Below are 8,498 nucleotides of genomic sequence, written 5' to 3' on the forward strand. Positions count from 1 at the left end.
GACTCTCCATTAATAATCACCAGTGGGAGCTTCTCGTTTTAAAGGGTGGAGGGGATGGTTCTGATGTAGAGTGGGAGTGCAATGTGGGCGAAAGGTTAAAGGACCCCTCCCCACATGCCAAGTTCCCGGTCAAATTCATCTTCCCCCCCCTTCAAAGCTGTTGTTTTACATTTTACAAGATCACACAGTTCATAAAAGTACAGGAGAGCAACTGAATAGGCTGGGCCACCCATTAGTGACCCTAGAAAGACCCCCTTATAGACCCCATCAAAGATCCCTACTAGAAAGGCCCCATCATAAGGCTTCAGGGTGTTTTTTTTTTAAAAAGGGGGAAGATTAATTGAATTCTTTGTTAATATCAAAATTCTGGATGTGATTTAGCATGAGCCACTTCTTCCACTTGTGTTAGCCATTAATAAAAACCCTGTTGACAGGCATGACAAGTTGTAATTTAATAGATGGATTTTATCCTTCAAGATTTTAATGCATTTCCATGTACAACTTTTCATTTCCTGTTAATTTATTTACCATTAAACATATCAGATGAGTAATCTCTCCTTTCTAGCTGATTATTACACCGGATTTCCTCTGAACCACTTGATGAGCCATAATAACCCAAGAAACTTCAAAACCCTTAAGCCAGTGGAAATCAATGAGTTTAGGGATGTCTTCTGCTTGCTTCTACTGTAGTGCACACAGAATGAGTCCCCAGAAATCCAGTTTTTCCATTCCTCAGTATATCTTCTAACTCTCTCTCATTATAAGCTCATTGAAGACTATCTACTGATGCATATTCATTTATGAACAAAGGATCTCTCAGAATAATATAGCATCCACTGCATCCCATGAATGCATCTTGCATTATTCCATATACATTATGTTCGGCGGTACTAAGAGGTGGTGTTTAATAAAACCAAGTAGAGCCTACAGCAGGCTTTGAGGCCCATTTGGGAGCAAGGAAACCCATTATTTGCTGGATCCTTATGGGGCAATATAGTTTGAATACATTCCCACTTTCCTGTGGGATCATCGCCATGCATCAGGGAGACCTCATATTCATGTGCAGAAAAGATGTGCAAAATATAATTTGGATGTGGCATATCACACTACCCGAACAAAAAATTAGTAAGCTCTTACAAGAGCTCTGAAAAGTTATATTGTTTGGATTACAACTTGCAGCCCCCTTAGATGCCATAGTGTTTCCATTCATGATTTTTCTTTAGCCTACTTTGTTGGTCTCCATAATGTGGACCAGGGAGATCAGGGGTAATAAATTTATCCTCCCAAGGTTCTAGGAGTTGCAACCTTAAAACAGTAATAATAATACAAAAATTGCCAAACACTGGGCCTTACTGTACTTTGTGTGTGACTGTTAATGGGTGCCTTGTCCAAACAAAGCTACTATCAGACCATCCTTCTTTCCGTCATTAAATATTTCTTCCAAGCATATACAGAATGCACCCACTTAAAAAAACCCAACTGACCACCACTTAGGGAGGTTTAAACCGAAGACCCATGGGATGGTTACCTGATTGAGCCATATGTTGGTGGTCATGATCTGCTCACATTCATTCTAGGGCAGAAGAAAAAGATTGCTATTGAACATATGGATAAGACACATCCTGAAGAAATCATATATGAATCAGTTCAATGGTTTTTGCACCAATGCACTGTTGTTCTTGTCTGCTGGTATAAACGCAGCTGCAACAGATGAAGTATAAAACCCTTGGTTTCCTGACCCCAGTTGTTTTATCCAATGAAAGGTCTTGGGTCTTCTCTGGTAGGCCCGGTCTAACCCCGCCCCCCCGGGTTAGAATACTTCACCTGATGTTGGTATCATGCCTCCATATCTTGTTCACAGGAGCTGTGACTTCTGGCAACGGGTGATTTCCCGGGGGGGGGAGTATAAAGGCAACTGCAACAAAGGCAGTAAAATAGATTTGTTTTCCTCATCCCACTTGTTTTGTGGGAGGAAAGGTCTTGGGTCTTTTCCTGTTTTTTGTTTTTAGAAGTTGTTGCCAAGCTGTTTTCCATGAAGACTCAATCCAATAAACGAACAGCTCCGGCTGCAAAACTTTGAATCTACTTTGAAGCTCCTGGTAGGCCCTTTCTAACTCTGTCAGGAAAGCCGCCTCCACCTCTGGAAGACTCCCTGGCCTTCCCTGCCACCTATTTCAGTCCCCAAACTGTTAGAATACTTTACCTGATGTTGATATCATTTGAGCTGCCTCAAAGGACTCTGAGAATCGCAGTCCCACCTCAAGCCCAGAGAAAAAAATTGCTGACAGTCAGGGAACTTCTTTACTCCTGCGGTGCAGGAGGAGGAAGGAGAGGCAGGGTGGCTCCGGATCGTTCACCATTGTTCTTGTCTCTTGGTGATTCCCTTGGCGGGGTATAAACGCAGCTGCAACAGATGAAGTATAAAACCCTTGGTTTCCTGACGGCAGTTGTTTTATCTGACGAAAGGTCTTGGGTCTTCTCTGGTAGGCCCGGTCTAACCCCCCCCCCCGGGAAAGCTGCCTCCGCCTCCAGAGGACTCCCTGGCCTTCCCTACCACCTATTTCAGCCCCCAAACTGTTAGAATACTTTACCTGGTACAGTGGGGTCTCTACTTAAGAACTTAATCCGTATTGGAAGGTGGTTCTCAAGTTGAAAAGTTCTTATGTTGAATCTGCATTTCCCATAGGAATGCATTGAAAACCATTTAATCCGTATCTGCTCTTTTCCGTCCATAGAAACTACAGTGGAACCTCTACTTAAGAACTTAATCCATTTTGGAATGGTGTTCTTAAGTTGAAACGTTCTTAAGTTGAAGCAAAATTTCCCATAGGAATGGACTGAAAACCAATTAATCCGTTCTGGCTGTTTTTTTGTTATGTAGAGGTGTGTTCGTACATTGAAGCATTAGTTCCCATAGGAACTAATGCAAGCTGGTTAATACGTACTCTACCACTAGGGGGAGAAGTTTTTTTTTTTAAGATGACCTAAGGTTAAAAAAAGAGCAGGAAAGGTTTTTTTTCCTGTTCTTATCTTGGATTTCTGTTCTCAAGTAGAAGCAAAATTTAGCAAATGGAGCTGTTCTTAAGTTGGATTGTTCTTAAGTAGAGACGTTCTTAAGTAGAGACCCCACTGTAATGGTGTTATGCCTCTGACTCTTTTCCCTCTTTGGGGTTGTCATCAATTTCCAGCCCTGCTGGTGATTTCGGTGGAGAGACACAAATGCAGCTTAAGCAGCAAGTTAGAATGAAATTCCCCGCCCTGGATCTCTTGCTCGAGGAAACGTCTTCTGGGGTCTTTTCCTCTCTCTTTTTTGGTTATGCTGACAGCGAGCCTCTGCTGCTTTCCAGATTCTTGTCTCTTGAGGACAACATGACTCTACCTCAGAGAGGGGCAAAAAGTCTCTGCTGGACCAGATATTTATAAAGGTGATGAACTGCATCACAAAGTGGGATGACAAAGTTTGGTCAAGGTATTGTTATCCAGCAAGCCAAACATGGGAGGCCTGCCTTGTTTTCCTTACTGGTAGCAAATTGGAAACAAGGACACAAGTATACAGAAAGCACTTTGCTTTGGAACCATCATTTTTAAAATTCTTTGGACTATTGGGTCCAAAACCTGGAAGGCAGCCCATCTAGGAGAAGAAAAACTCCGATTTCAAACCTCCACTGCCTTGTGGCTATATCCACTCATGGAAAAGGCTTCAGGAGTTAACCTCGAGGCAAAATCCGGAGCTGGAGTCCCGAAGGCAGCATGTGTCGTTCTGCCAACTCCTGCAATGTTGCTGGAACCAGTTGTATTGGCTCTTGCCTTTCCATTGGACTATTTCAGTGACGTGGGGAGGGGGGATTTGCTGCTTGGGTAACAGCTTATCCTCCATATTATTTTACTCAGGCTTCGTGCCCTGGAGAGGACACTCCAGCTTCGCGTACAGCATCAAAACACTAGACGCTGTTCCAAGTCCTCCATACAGAGCACATTACCATCGTCTCTCGGGACTGAAGGATGCCTATGATGAACATTTCAGCAGGATCAAGGCATTTGAAACCAACATAGCAACCACAGCCTCCAAAGCAGGAGAAGGCAAGGCACAGTCCTGGGGCAGAATGGACTGCCCCCCCACAACTGTTTTTCTGGCTCTTTTTTCTGACCAAAAAGAAAAAGGTGGTGAGGGGAGAGAAGACTTCCTCTCTGCTCCAGGAAGTCTCCCTAAGTGACCATTCACTTTTGAAACAGGTTGCACTCCTCTGTACTGCCAAACTATAAAATATCTTTGTTTTTTTAAAAATTCTTTTAGTCATTTCTGATGTTTTACTTTTTCACACTTTTTTAAAAAAAAATTACATTTTTGCTGGTCTCTGTAGTCCTCCCTCCCCCAGAGGATCCTGGGGCAGAAAATGGCTTCTCCCGCCAATTACCCATCTCTGTCCTATCCTAATAGAAATATTTCGCCAGGATGAATGTGGGCCTAGATTTACCCTCATCTGAAACGAAGAATACCCAACATGGTACAGTAGAGTAACAGATTTGGAGTCAGGAAGCCTGGATTCGAATCCCTGCTCAGCCATGGAAACTCTCTGAGGGTGTGGAGCTGGTACAATTACTTAAATTTCTCACTTACCTTGAAAGCCCTATTAGGGTTGTTGTAAATCGGTTCTGACTTTATGACACATAACAACATCTGAAACTAGTTAGAATACCATGAAATTTATTTATTTATTTATTTATTTATTTATTTATTTATTTATTTATTTATTTATTTATTTATTTATTTATTTATTTATTTATTTATTTATTTATTAAATTTATACCCCGCCCCTCTAGACCATGTCTACTCGGGGCGTACATGGTAAAAAAAAAATTACCATACATGGTAAAAAAATTCACCGCACCATGTAGGGAAATATTCCTGGTTAATTATTCCTCAGTACACATTCAAAGGAGGCTCTGGTCATCTTGGTTTATGCCCCCAAATTTTGTTGGTTTTGCTGCAGCAGGCTCAGACAGTTTCCTCTCTGGAAGCTGCCATTAGTAAATCAGTGCATCTTGTCTGCATTCACATGCCATTGCAGATCAACTTTCTCCTTGCCCTCCCCAGTTGCACAGCGGTAGATGCTCATTCTGCCAAGACTGTACAGTTCTGTTCTGTGCTGCACTGAACTGTAGTGTAACATGGAGTGCAAGAGGTCATTCATTGTAATCTTTCATGCACAAGCTTCCCTGATGTTACACCGCTTGACTGTTTGAGCAGCCTTGTGCATATCTGAGAGATTAATAAAATATGACCTTGCTGCAATATACTGATTTAACTGGTGGGGAACTGAGACACAGCAAGCAAGGTATGGCTAGTCTTATATAGTTAAAGCATGAAGGAGTGGGGATTTGAATTCAGGTCACATTGGTCTACTTTCTTCTTGCAGGTCTAATATCCTTCATACCACTCAGGCTCTGGAAAGCATTTCTTAGATTAGTGTGTGGTCTTGAAAGCAAGGGCGGGTGCATTGCAAACATATTATGGTTCATGGACCCTGTCATTTAACAAGTATGTCAGCACACCATGACAAGGCACCTGCAATCCTGACTGCATCTACTCTGGGTTTTGCGCCAAGGAATTTAGCTCAGTGTGAAAAACAAGCAGATTCATCAAGGACTCTAGCAATGAGTTATTTGCAGGTCAAGGAAGGCTCTTCTTTCATTAGCCAGAATTTTAATTAATCAAAGCAACAGATGGATTGCATTGGCCTTAAATGTTTCCATAATTATCCCATTCATTATCATGTTCTGCTACACAATGACTCTTTATAAAGGGCATCATTCACTTTTATGCCACCACATCACTCCCTCCCATATTGCTCTGGCCCCATCCCTAAAGTAAAAATTAAATGATTGTTCATATACTGTATATGTATATCTAATCGTCCTCAGTCTAAGGAATCATCTCTTTAGATTCCCTGATCAATGGCAGAAAATGTCTATGGCCACCCTAGATATTACAGAAGTGGTCACATTTGGTTTGGGAAATGCAGATGATCACTTTGCTGCTGAATTTCGAGGTAATTTCCTGAACATGGAAAGTTCTTCCATATTGCCAGCTGAACTTGGATAAGGTAGGTATCATCAGCAGGCAGCTGGTGGGAGTTCTTTGTCAAAAACAAGTAAATAACTTGATCCTCCAGATGTTGTTCTGTTAATGCTACCAGCAGACCTTATCGGCATAGCTAGCAGTGTGAGATTATGAAAGATGTGTGGCAAAAATAGCTGAAAGACCGCAGATGCCAACATTTGAATGAAAAACAAGTTTCTGTCAGAGGTCAGTATGGGATCTGGCCTGAGCCTTCCTTGTAAACTAGGCCCCGTTTATGTAAGCCCTGTGGATGCCTTGCTTCAGCCCAATGGGTGGGGAAACATTAGAAGTGATTGTGCTTCAAGAGTGAGATGGCTGGAGAGGCAAGGAGCTGCTGTTCCCCTGGAGGAGGAGAAGGTCATTTACCACCTTGGTTTAGGTCGCAGAATGTCAATGGTTGTCCATTGGAAGGATAAAGCCACATAGTGATCTTACGTATTTACATTTGCATTTTATTTTAAAATTTTAGAGACTGTATATAAGCTTGATCCCTTAATCCTGCAAGTGCCTTACCTCAGTGAATAAATGTATCTGGGACGTTGTTCTTATCTGACTTTAAAGAGACATTCTTCTTTCTTTCTTCAAGTAGCTCTTGCTCTGGTACTACTGGAAAGAACTTGGGGTGTACAAACTGTAGCATCCAGTTTTGTTATATCACAATTGTTGTTGTTTTGTTATATAAGTATATCAATTTTTTTTGTAAAATTGTGTTCGCAATACTCATTTAGAAATATAGATGTATAAATAAATAAATATAGGTAGCCCCACAGAACCAGTGAGTGTCACAATTACAACACTGGGGCTCTGTTTTTAGTCGTGATGCTAAATACATACCTCAGCGAAAACATGGTTGCCGAAAGCTTAAGTCGGAGGAAAGTGCTTATAAAAATGTGTAAATAAGGGTTAGTTGCATGTAGAAAGGCATACACATTTTCACATAGACCTTTAAGGAAAATATAAACTGGCGAGAAGGATAGAATGAATATGTGCTTTTTAAAAAAGTGAGACAGGGAAAGCAGTTAAACAATATTCTATCACACAATGGAGTTCCCTCAGAGATCCATTCCTCAGCAATCCATACAGTAAATGACACCCATATTTTTCTATTTTTAATATGAGAAAATTACCATATGGTATTTTATGCCCTCACAATTTTCCTGACTGTCAAACTAGATGTTAAAGGCAATCTGTATCCCTTGATTAACACATTTTGTCTCCCACCACAAAGGAAGCTGGCTAAGCCTCAGACTGAAATACCTCAGCAACTGGATGTTCAAAGTAAGCCCGTGTTTATCTTCCTAGGACTGGTCATTTAACCAAGCACAGTATGGGCAAGTTTTAATAATAATAATAATAATAATTGCATGCTGTCAAGTCAATTTTGATTTCTGGCAACCCTTCTCAGGGCATTCTAGGTAGAGAGCACTCAGAAGTGGTTTACCTTTCCCTTCTTCTGGGACTGTGCAGGCTGCCCAAGGCCACACAGGCTGGCTCCTTTCCTAGGAGGCAGTGGGGAATCAAGCACTCAACCTCTGGCTCCACAGCCACATACCTACCTCACTGAGTCAGGCAGCTCATATGCAAGATATATAGTGAGGGAAATAACTTGTTATGACAAGTAGAAGCCTTTCACCATTTGTGGGGGGAGCATCTTGCCAAAAATGTGCTGAGCATGTTGTCTAATTTGATCCCTGTGAGATATCCAGTTCTCCAAAATGTGTTTTCAGTTGGTGGCTGTTGACATCCGATGGGAAACGTAGTTTTCCATAATTTACTTTAACATGGCAAATACCAGATCTGAGGATCAGGGACCACATCCAGGAAAAAAGTGTCACACAAAACCGTCTAGTGGTGACTTTATCAACTTCATGAACCAGGAGATAAGCCCAACAGTATTTTTTTTTTCTGCAAAAGCGTGCAAATAATATTGAGTTGATTTTGGTTTCAGGCAAGGAAAATTAGCCCCTCATTATGTGAAATACTATATAGATCCAGAAAATTGTTTCAATCCCTGCTACTCTAAATACTTTAACTTTCAGCATTGTTGTCAAAATCATTCTACTCAGAAAAACTGAGAACTAGCTGCTGACTGTGTGAACCATTGCCAGCTGGAGGAACACAGTCCTGGGTGATTTGCACGGACCAATGGCCTTAACATGAGGCAGGTTTTACGTGTGTATTAACATCTGTTGTGAACTAGCTTTATTTTCTTTCTCCCTTCATCTCCTCTTCCCTGGATAATAGTATTTCATGTCCTCTTAGCCTACTGAACTTGGTCACCTGCCCCCTGGCATGATGGATATTTCATTTTGCATCTAACACCGGGAACTGAGGACAAAGGTGATTGTATATACTGTCCTGTGTGGGTTATGAAAAG

Source organism: Pogona vitticeps, chromosome 1 (genome assembly GCF_051106095.1).
Source record: "Pogona vitticeps strain Pit_001003342236 chromosome 1, PviZW2.1, whole genome shotgun sequence".
In the NCBI taxonomy this organism is placed as follows: Eukaryota; Metazoa; Chordata; class Lepidosauria; order Squamata; family Agamidae; genus Pogona; species Pogona vitticeps.